General features: G+C 44.2%; 1 protein-coding gene across 1 annotated transcript in view; it reads left to right on the top strand.

Annotated features, from left to right (window-relative positions):
* LOC140207913 (uncharacterized) overlaps positions 1-12,275 on the top strand; it is a 64,137-nt gene that overhangs the window by 50,678 nt on the left and 1,184 nt on the right. The window lies entirely within an intron of this gene.

The following is a 12,275-nucleotide window of genomic DNA, read 5'->3' as shown; positions in this document are numbered from 1 at the left end:
TATGTTGCCGTACCGCTTCTCGGATGGTATCAGGAGAGTGACAGTGATGTGATTTCCTGTGTCACGAGTACAGGCAGTCGTCTCAAGTGAGGAGTTTGTGTGGAGATGCAGCTTCCCTGGAGATGGAGGAAAGAGGACACTTTGTAAATGTTGTGAAGGGACCTACCTCCACCACCACCTCGGGCAGTGTGTTCCAGATTTCAGCCACCCTCTGAGTGAAACATCACTTCCTCAGATCCCTCTAAACCTCTTCATCCTCTGTTTAAATCTGTGCCCTCTGATCAGTGACACCTCTGTCCCAGGATCGTGGCCGACATGGCATCAGTGAGGCCTTTGACAAGGTTCAGCATGGTAAGTTGCTGTGGAAAGTTAGATCACATGGGATCCAGGGAGAGCTGGCTAACTGGATGCACAGTTGTCTTGATGGTAGGAAGCAGAGAGTGATGGTGGGAGGCTGTTTATTGGACTCAAGGCCCGTGCCTAGTGATGTTCCCCAGGGTTATACCCCATTGCTATCATTATTCATTGATATTTAATTTCATTTGCATTTACACAGTTTGTTGAATTCTATGCTCTACTTGATCTTTCACTGATCTTGTTACTATTCTATAGATTTGCTAAGTGTTCCTGTTGGATAAATGACCTCAGGGTTGTATGTGGTGACATATGTACTCTGATAATAAAATTTGTTTTGAACTTTGAACATTGCTACTTGTCATCTAAATCAATAATTTAGTTGAGAACTACAGGGTATGGATAGTAGCTTTGCAGCAAGTAAATTCAAACAAGTACCTTTTCTGAAAGATATTAAGTATAAACTCTCTGCTCTGTTTCCCTCTCCGCACTCGACCACCCCCTCCCCTTATTGCCTCCCTCTCTGCCCCGTCCGCCCTCTCACCCCCACATTAGAGATAAGTTCAGTGTCAGCATTGACTAGAAGGGCCAAAGGGCCTGTTTCAGTGCAGCTGGGCTCTGTGACTCTAATAACATTCTGATTTGTAATTTCCACAGTCACTGCTTTGCTGCCAATGACTGAACCCAGAAATTTACACAAACAAGAATTGAAAGACTCTTAGCTGGCTACAGAAAGCGTTTACAAGCTGTGATACTTGCTAAAGGGGGTGTTACTAAGCACTGACCATGCAGAGTGCCCAAACATTTGCTTCGGGCCCTTTTCCTTTTTTGTTATTTTGAAACTGTAAAAGATGGAAATAAAAAAGTAATCTTGCATAAGATATTAAAGAAATGTGTCATATTTAACTTCATGCCTTTTGGAAATCAGGTCATCTTTTACTCACTTAGCTATTCACAGCAACAGAAATTTTGACCAGGGGTGCCCAAACATTTACATGCCACTGTACATATCCTGTGCCTTCCGAATTGCTTCCAGAAATTCCTGCCATTGCTGTTCTGTTTTCATCCTTGCCCATGTTCCTTTCAAATCAATTTTGACCAATTTTTCTTTCATGCCTCTCTAATTCTCTTTATTTCACATCTGACTTTAGCTTCTCCTTCTCTAATGTCAGGGTGAATTTGATCGTATTAAGATCACTTGCCCCTAAGGTTTCTTTGAACTTAAGTGACCTAATTAATTCCGGTTCATTACAACACGCAGTCCAGAATAGCTGATCCCCAAGTGGTCTCAACCATGAACTGCTCTAAAAAAAACATCTTGTAGGCATTCTAGGAATTCCTCCTCTTGAGACCAACACCATCCTAATTTTCCTAATCACCTGCATGACAATCCCCCATGACTATTGTAACATTGCCCTTTTGGCACACATTTTCTAACTTCCATTGTAACTTGTGGACCACATACTTACTACTGTTTGGAGGTCTCTATACAATTCCCATCAGGGATTTTTTTTTTTTTTTTACATGTGCTGTTCCTTAATTCTACGCACAGATTCCACACATTCCAACCTTATGCCAACTCTTTCTACTGATTCTATTTACTATTTTACCAACACAGCCACACATCCCACCACCAGCTTGTTCTTTCAAGAAGCATGTAAGTATCTGGGAAACAAGTGGACCTGCAGATGCTAGAAATCTAGAGAACTACACACAAAGTGCTGAAGGATCTCAGCATGTCAGGCAGCATCTATGGATGGGAATCAACATTTCCAGCCAAGACCCTTCATCGGGACTCTTGACACCCACGTAGCTGGAATATCAACAAGCAAAGGAAATAGAAAGTAGTGCGAAATAGGGAGAACCTTTGTCAAAATTTAGTTCAAGGCTTAAAAAAACCTGCCAAACAGAGCTCAATAGTTAACAAATACAACAAAGGCAATAAACACTTTCATCAATACCAACATTGACTTTTTTTTTATATAAAAATATCCTTTGTACCATTTCAATCAGTAAAATTAACAAAGATACAGAACTGAAATGACAGCTTTAGAAAAGACTATTTACACTCAGACTCAGTTAGATTAACACTACCTCGGACAGGAGGAGGAAGAGGAATAACACACATGAAAAAAAAATCACACAAGTCAGATAAAACTTCTAAGTATATATTTTCATCAAAAATGAACAGTATTCATTACTCCATGTGTGTATATGCAATCGTGGTAAGAAATACAGACCAGAAAACTTAAATGAGAGGCTAACTCAGAAATGAATCATCACTATGGAAGAAAACATTAACCAGTGGAATGAGTACGACCTTCCATGGGAGACATCCCAATGACCTGAGCAGACAAGATGTTGACAAGGAAGCATCGAGCACCTGACTGAGAGTTGGAGACCTCTTCCCAGAAACAGAGGGGTTCCTTGCAGAAATATAGGACAAGGTGGTCAACAATATGAAAAAAAAATCGAAAATACATGAAATACAAACAAACAAGGCAATAAATACCGAAAATGCCAAGAGAAACCAGACACTATCCAACACATTCCAGGATCCTGCAGCAGTTTAACTCAATCTGATTACTTATGCAGGTACAATCAAGTGGCAAATATATTTCACCAAAATCTTGCTTTAACACACAAACTTATGAGTGACAACCGTAACTTCATTAAGGCACTATAAATTCAGGCCTGATCCAGATAGGGACAGTATCTCACAATTTACATGATAATCAATACATTATTACAGATAGGATAATCTAAAATAACCATCCAGATATATTATTACTGGAACAACTCCCTCAATAGATAAAATCATCCCAACACATACATGTTCCTCGACCAGTGCATCACCTCACAACAGGCATTGTTTGTGTCATCAGACAAATTATTTTCTTTGCCAATTAGCTTCTAAATGTTGCTACTCTGTCATTCGTTGCCACGCCTGGCTGCTGATTCCCTTCTCCTCATCATACATTCTTACCCTGACATTGATCCAAAGCCCCAAACTCTGCCCTGTGCAGACCCGCCTCTGGTTTCTGCCCCTGCTTCATTAAACATCCAACTGATGGTTTCCCATTCTGATTTCAGTCTTTGAAGGTCAGGAGTTGTGTTTGCAAGCAATCCTTTAGAAGCAGGGAAAATGACCAAAATGTGGAAATGAGCCCTGAATAAGGAGGTTAACTCCCAATGTCATTCTTCCTCAGCCCAGAGATTTCAGAGGCAAAGAACATCTCAGACAGAACTGCAGTCAGCTCGACTTCTTCAATTTGCAGAGAATTCAAGGGAAATCTCTTCACCCACAGAGTGGTGACTGTTTGGAACCCATCAGCACAGGGGGAGCAAGAGATGAACAACAGGGGAGGATTTAAAAGGACTGTCATGGAACAGAATCACTGGTAGAGTCCAGCAGGCCTGAGTTGACTCTCTACTGTACACTAGGTGTGTTATATATTCACTAAGTACTGGAGACAGAGTTCAAAATAGAACTGATTTATTTGTCTCAGATCCAGAATATTAAACTCCAGTTCTATTAAAGGTGAATATACAGCAGAAGAAACTCCTCCCATGCCCAGTGACCAGGGTGCAGAACTGGGTGTGGTGAGCAGCAGCAATAATTGCAGAGTTCAGCACCGACAGTCACTCTCAAAATTGTTTTCAGCAACAGTGATGGACAAATATCCAGCATGCAGCTTATTGAAACTTTCTCCCCGGTGTGAACCCAGTAGTGTGTCACAAGTGTAACACGCTGCAAGGTTTCACTGCTAATGTAATGGCCTCTCTGTAATGTTTCACTTCTGAGGTAATGGTTTTTCTGTAGCAGCAATGTTTAGGTTACGACTAGATATAACAGGGTTTTGGAATGCGGCACTATCCAATGACAGAAATGTTGTTCTTTCTTGTGAGTCTGGAAGAGAGATTTTCATGGTATTTTGCCGGGGAGAGATGAGAAGACACGAATGGAGAGAGTGGACCCTTTTTTTTTGTTTACTTCACTAACCCTGTAGTCAAAGAAAGAATTATAAAGCTGAAACGTTTAATCACGTATTGTGTACCATTTGTTATTTCGGAGTACTGCTTTGTAACAGGGGACACATCATGCAGCATCCACCCAAACAAGATTTCTTAAGCTTGGCCGGGCTGGGCGGCTATTTCCCCCTATATTAAGCTGCCAGCTGAATGTTACATAACTGAATGAATCCTTTCCCACATTCACAGCAGGTGTACAGCCTCCCCTCAGTGTGAACAATGATGCACATTGGTTGGTTTGGCTGAGAGCATCTCTTCCCAGAGTCTAAACAGGAGATTGGCCTCTACCTAGTGTGAACTCGCTGGTGTCTCTGTAGTTGAGATGACTGAGTGAATCCCTTCCCACAGTCTGAGCAGGTGAATGGACTCTCCCCAGTGTGAACTCGCTGATGTACCTTCAGTTGAGATGACGAAGTGAATCCCTTTCCACAGTCTGAGCAGGTGAATGGCCTCTCTCCAGTGTGAACTCGCTGATGTACCTTCAGAATAGATGACCTAATGAATCCCTTCCCACAGACTGAGCAGGTAAATGGCGTCTCCTCTGTGTGAGCTCTCTGATGTACCTTATGTTGAGGTGATTCAGTGAATCCCTTCCCACAATCTGAGCAGGTGAATGGCTACTCTCCAGTGTGAACTGACTGGTGTCTCAGTAGGTGAGGTGAGAAAGTGAATTCCTTCCCACAGACTGAGCAGGTGAATGGCCATTCTCCGGTGTGAACTGACTGGAGTCTCAGTAATCGAGATGACAAAGTGAATCCCTTCCCACAGTCTGAGCAGGTGAACGGCCTCTCCCCAGTGTGAACTGACTGATGCACCTTCAGTTGGGATGAGCAAGAGAATCCCTTCCCACAGTCCGAGCAGGTGAATGGCTTCTCTCCAGTGTGAACTCTCTGATGTACCTGCAGATTAAATGACTGAGTGAATCCCTTCCCACAGTATGAGCAGGTGAACGGCCTCTCTGCAGTGTGATCTCGCTGGTGAGCCATGAGGCCAGATGACCGAGTGAATCTTTCACCACAAATTCAGCAGATAACCAACCTCTGCCCAGTATGAACTGACTGGTGTGTCCACAGGTGGGAAGACCGACTGAATCCCTTCTCACCCACAGAACAGATTAATGGCCTTGCCCTGTGTGAACTGCTGATGTACCTTCAGTTGAGATGACCGAGTGAATCCATTCCCAATGTCTGAACAGATGAATAGCCTCTCCCCTGTGTAAAATTATGGGCAAGTCAGTAGGTCAGATGATCGAGTGAATCCCTTGGTCCACTTCTTAAATGTCTGGACAGAGACAGCAAAACTTGTGTGTTGTGTTCTGGATTACCGTAGACAAATTCCTTGTCACTTTTAACCTGTAAAAAGATTTACAAAATCCATCAATGGGTGTTGGACAACATTTCAGATGAGATCACTTGAGTTGTCAAGGTGTGATCTGACATCACACTGTTACAGTGAAGTTCAACCTAAGTTGGAGAGAGAAATCATCTTCTGAGTGGGCACAGAACTGGTATCTGGAACGACCATCAAATTCTCTGATGCTCTTCCTGTCTGTATAAGAATGGGGCATTTCTGCCATCTCCAACCTGTGTCCTGGCTCAGCTTGACTCTCTCCATTGGTATTATTCCATGTTCCTGCTGGCTGCATGGGTGCCTGGCCCCACAGTAACTGAAACAATCAAATGCAAATTAGCCGGCAGTGCAGTCCACGCACCCACCACTCTCTGTGTAAAAAAAAACTTACCCTGACATCCCCTCGGTATCTATTTCCAAGCACCTTAAAACTATGCCCCTCGTATTAGCAATTTCAGCCCTGGGAATAAAACCTCTGGCTATCCACACGAACAATGCCCCTCATCATCTTATACACCTAAAAAAGGCTCTAAACATAAACAAGGAAATTATACATTGAAAATTTGTTAGCAGTATACAAAATTATGAGGGTATAGATAGGGTTAATGCAAGCAGCTCTTTCCACTGAGGTTGGGTGAGATGACAACCAAGTTCATTGGTAAGTGGGGAAGGTGAAAATTTAAGGGGAACGTTTGGAAAAGCTCTTTACTGAAATGGTCAAGAGAGTGTGGAATGAGATGCCAGCACAAGTGGTGAATATAAGCTCAGTTTCACCATTTAAGATACGTTTGGATGGGAGCCTGGATGGTAGAGGTATGGAGGGCGATGGTCCCGGTGCAGGTAGTTGCATTAGACAGCTTTAATGTTTTTTCAGCATTGACTAACCGTCTGAGGAATTTAGAGGAACAAAATATCCAGGGCATCAATATCTCTTGAAAACCAAGGTTCCCTGCGCCAGTTACCTTTCAATTTTTAATTTGGCAGGCCCATACAAACTCTACACCCTCAAACTTTCACTTCTGAAGTCCTCCCAAATACCAAGTACTCTTTTGCCAAAAAACAGCCTGTCCCAAACCACACTTGTCAAATCCTTTGATACCATCAAAATTGACCTTTCTCCAATTTAGAATCTCAACACATTCATCGCACCATGCTCAACCGTTTGATTGCTGACTCTATCTGAGGCCTGAACAACATCTGACTGGTGTCAAGAAAACAAACTCTCCCTCATTGTCACAAGAACAAAGGAGCTGATTGTGGACAACAGGAGAAATGGAGACAGGCTAACCCCTATTGACATCAAGCGATCTGGGGTTGAGAGGGTGAACAGCTTTAAGTTCCTTGGCATAAACATCACCGAGGATCTCACATTGTCTGTACATACCGGCTGTGTTGTGAAAAAAGCATCTCTTTCCCCTCAGACGGTTGAAGAAGTTTGGGATGGGGCCCCACATTCTGAACTTCCTGCAGGGACATAATTGAGAACATCCTGACTGGCTGCATCACTGCCTGGTATGGGAACTGTATTTCCCTTAATCGGAGGAACCTGCAGAGAGTGGTGCAGACAGCCCAGCACATCTGTAGATGTGAACTTTCCACTATTCAGGACATTTACAGAGACAAGTATGTAAAAAGGCCCCAAAGGATATTGGGGACACAATTCACCACAACCAAAAACTGTTCCTGCTGCTACCATCCAGGAAACGGTACCACAGCAAAAGGAGCAACAGGCTCCGGGACATCATCTTCTACCAGGCCATCAGTCTGATTAATTCATGCTGATACAATTGACTGTCCTATGTACAAACTATTTATTATAAGTTATTATAAATTACACATTGCACATTTAGAGGGAGACATAACGTTAAGATTTCTGCACCTTATGTATATGAAGGATGTATGGAATAAAGTCAATTCAATTCAATTCACCCTCTCCACTATCTGTTCTGTCATTCTGGCTCCCATTCTTCCTACAACTTATTTTAACCACATCACCCCCTCCCCCCACGCGAGCACTAGCAAGCCTTACCACTGGGATATTAGTCCCCTCTTGTTCTGTTCCCCTAACTAACGAGTCCCCGATCATGCCTCTGACTTTCCTCTGCCAGGTAATCCCCCCAACAGTTTCTAAAGTGGTCCACCTGCTGTTGTGCGGGATAGCAACAAGAGTACTCTGCGATAGCTATTTAAACTCATTCCCCTTCCTGGCTCTCACCCAGTTTCCTGTGTCCTGCACCTTGGGTGTAACTCACCTCTCTTCATGTCATATCTATAACCCCCTCTGACTGCCAGATGATCTGGAATTCATCCATTTCAAGTTCCAACTCCTTAAAGTGCAGGGTTACAAGCTGCAGCTGGATGCACATCTTGTTGGTGAGGGCATCAGGGACACTGAAGGTCGCCCCACCTTTCCACCAATGTCCTCTCTAATTTGTAATGACCAATGTGCACATAAATCTTGTACTGTGCATTTTTTTACCCAGTGACAACACGTGCACAGTGAATTTTATATAGAGAGGTATTCATTTTAACAGCTCGCAATTCACTGTCGATAAGAACTTTGATATCCTCTGGGTTCGATCAAGTTCACCTGCTCTCTCACACAACCTACGTTAGCAGGTCTGTTACTGGTGATGAAGGAATTTCTTACCAGAGATTTTGCACATTGCCCATGTGGTTTGCTTGCTAAATTATGCTTTAAAAAGCCAGATTTCCAAATATCACTCCACTTCTTCCCACTTGTAAATTCTGCAGAAACTTTTGCATCACCACAATACACACAGGTAACACCAGTTTCTATATTGTACACAAATATTTCCCCTGAATCCTCCGGAGGAATTGAGGATATATAAAAAAAAACATTTTGAACCTATGTAACCTCTGGTTGAAAGAATAATTGGGACTGAATAGGAATTTTTTTAACTGAAGTAAACTCTGTCTTCAGCGGTTAGCTAAGACAGACTCATTACTAGTTCTCTGCAGCTTGCAGAGAGACAGACTGAGAGCTGATAACATTATACATTGTACTCTCATTAGTTGATAACATTATACATTGTACCCTCGTTTGAGTAAAGGGAGGAGGACTCACTGATAAGGACAGGAATGAACATCTGTCTGTAATTAAGTCAGGGCTTTGCAAAGGGAATAACTGGGAAGTACTGAACAGTACATCCGTCTGTAGTTAGATTAGATTAGATTAGATTTTTTTAGATTAGATTATGAGGACACTCAGTTCTCGTTTAAAAACTTTATTTAGCAAACTCTCTTATCTAAGTAATTAAGTTTTGCACCAACAGACTTGATTGGCGTACCAGTTCAAATAACGTCTTGCGAGAGTAATGTATGCGGCTTACTATATATAAGTATATGGCTGTAACCCGACTAAGTCAGTCCACTTTTCAGATGGTGGCAGTGCTTACATGCCTTCCCTTTGACAACTGGGTCTCAAACATCCTGCAGGAGAATATGCAATAAACTGTGGAGACAATAAGAAGCTGGTGTCCCAAGTTTTATTCAGATTCAACTTTATCATTTGGTGTCACGAACAGGATCCCAATATAGGGAGTGCCAAGCAGATAGGCTGAGTAAGTGGCTGGACCACTCTGGGGACGGCAGAGACCGACCGGGCGCCCAATAGGTATTTTACCTTTTGTCGCTCTCCGTTAGTTCCTTTGGAGGTACCGTCCCCCGCCCAAGGCTGATCTCATACCTTGACGGGATTGGGAAAAAATCTGTCGGGAGACTCGTATAAGGAAGTCAAAATTTTACTGAGTGGGCAGGAGGCAGACGTGCTGGGTAAATTACTAAGAGAACATGGGTCAATTGCAGTCGATTGATACCAGTGGGCCAGGAGCAGCCCTACACAGTATGTGTGAGAGTTTTCCAGACAAGGAAAAGGATTTGCGAATACTGAGTGCAGCGCTGAATAAGAAATTGGGAACAAAATGTGGCCACTGGGAGGCAACCTGGGGTATTACCTCATGAGAACAAGCAGTAAATTTGATATGGAAAAAGAACTGTGGAAAGAAGTAGAAATTGTTGAAATGGGAATGGAAGGAAAAGGCAGATGTAAAGAGGAACAGTATATTATTAGCAAGTTGGAGGAAAACTGCATGTGATATTGGGATGGGGTATGTACTGCAGAAGGAACGTCAAAGGTTGGGAGACGCTAAAAACGGAGCGTGAATGGGTGGATGGGCGCTGAAAGAGAGAGCAGGAAAAACAACGTAAGCAAACCAAGGCCGGCCTAGATAGGAGAGAAGGGCAGGAACATCACACTAAACTTCGAACTACATCGAACAGACTGCAAACGTGTTACTGAAGGAACTGAGTAGCAGGACTCTCTCGGACTAAAGGAGAATGTATTGGTTGATGGTGGTATTTGTGTTTATGTCCTTGAGAAGGCTCACCCCAGCATCTGGGGTCCCCCACGTTAACACCTTTCTGTCTCTCTGTCATGCCTATGCCAAACAGGTAGAATTAGGGGCCTAATAACAGGAATTCTGCAGATGCTGGAAATTCAAGCAACACACATCAAAGTTGCTGGTGAACGCAGCAGGCCAGGCAGCATCTGTAGGAAGAGGTGCAGTCGACGTTTCAGGCCGAGACCCTTCGTCAGGACTAACTGAAGGAAGAGTGAGTAAGGGATTTGAAAGTTGGAGGGAGAGGGGGAGATCCAAAATGGTAGGAGAAGACAGGAGGGGGAGGGATGGAGCCAAGAGCTGGACAGGTGATTGGCAGAAGGGATACGAGAGCATCATGGGACAGGAGGTCCGGGGAGAAAGACAAGCGGGGGGGGGGGTGGACCCAGAGGATGGGCAAGAGGTATATTCAGAGGGACAGAGGGAGAAAAAGGAGAGTGAGAGAAAGAATGTGTGTATAAAAATAAGTAACAGATGGGGTACGAGGGGGAGGTGGGGCCTTAGCGGAAGTTAGAGAAGTCGATGTTCATGCCATCAGGTTGGAGGCTACCCAGACGGAATATAAGGTGTTGTTCCTCCAAACTGAATGTGGCTTCATCTTTACAGTAGAGGAGGCCGTGGATAGATATGTCAGAATGGGAATGGGATGTGGAATTGAAATGTGTGGCCACTGGGAGATCCTGCTTTCTCTGGCGGATAGAGCGTAGATGTTCAGCAAAGCGGTCTCCCAGTCTGCGTCGGGTCTCACCAATATATAAAAGGCCACATCGGGAGCACCAGACGCAGTATATCACCCCAGTCGACTCACAGGTGAAGTGTTGCCTCACCTGGAAGGACTGTTTGGAGCCCTGAATGGTGGTAAGGGAGGAAGTGTAAGGGCATGTGTAGCACTTGTTCCGCTTACACGGATAAGTGCCAGTAGGGAGATCAGTGGTGAGGGATGGGGGGGACGAATGGACAAGGGAGTTGCGTAGGGAGCGATCCCTGCGGAATGCAGAGAGAGAGGGGGGGAGGGAAAGATGTGCTCAGTGGTGGGATCCCGTTGGAGGTGGCGGAAGTTATGAAGAATAATACGTTGGACCCGGAGGCTGGTGGGGTGGTAGGTGAGGACCAGGGGAACCCTATTCCTAGTGGGGTGGCGGGAGGATGGAGTGAGAGCAGATGTACGTGAAATGGGGGAGATGCGTTTGAGAGCAGAGTTGATAGTGGAGGAAGGGAAGCCCCTTCCTTTAAAAAAGGAGGACATCTCCCTCGTCCTGGAATGAAAAGCCTCATCCTGAGAGCAGATGCGGCGGAGACGGAGGAATTGCGCGAAGGGGATGGCATTTTTGCAAGAGACAGGGTGAGAAGAGGAATAGTCCAGATAGCTGTGAGAGTCAGTAGGCTTATAGTAGACATCCGTGGATGAGCTATCTCCAGAGACAGAGACAGAAAGATCTAGAAAGGGGAGGGAGGTGTCGGAAATGGACCATGTAAACTTGAGGGCAGGATGAAAGTTGGAGGCAAAGTTAATAAATTCAACGAGCTCAGTATGCGTGCAGGAAGCAGCGCCAATGCAGTCGTCGATGTAGCGAAGGAAAAGTGGAGGACAGATACCAGAATAGTCACGGAACATAGATTGTTCCACAAAGCCAACAAAAAGGCAGGCATAGCTAGGACCCATACGGGTGCCGATAGCTACACCTTTAGTTTGGAGGAAGTGGGGGGAGCCAAAGGAGAAATTATTAAGAGTAAGGACTAAATCCGCGAGACGGAGCAGAGTGGTGGTAGAGGGGAACTTTTTTTTTGGGGTGTTTGCTTTCCTATTGTTTGAATATTTGTGGAGAATACGGGAAACCTCGTGGGTTAACAGACAAGCATTTGCTCTACAGCTATAGCACGGCCGCTTTAGACAATGGGGACTCTGGTAAGTAGTTGCTAGGTGTGATTCGCCTGCCATTTTTGCCACTTCAGCTCAAACATCCTCTTTATTTCTTTCTATAGATCGGCCTGCTTTGGCCATAAACTTCTGGCATCTTATACCCACTATTTTATTCCAGCGTGAGTCACATGACAGATTTTGAAAAAAGCTAGTACTGGAGAAAGCCACAGTCAGAGACATAAAAAGTCAGTGTTAAA

This window comes from Mobula birostris, chromosome 13 (genome assembly GCF_030028105.1).
Source record: "Mobula birostris isolate sMobBir1 chromosome 13, sMobBir1.hap1, whole genome shotgun sequence".
Classification (NCBI taxonomy): domain Eukaryota; kingdom Metazoa; phylum Chordata; class Chondrichthyes; order Myliobatiformes; family Myliobatidae; genus Mobula; species Mobula birostris.
Note: the sequence above shows the minus strand (reverse complement) of the source record. Positions and strands in the feature narration are given on the sequence as shown.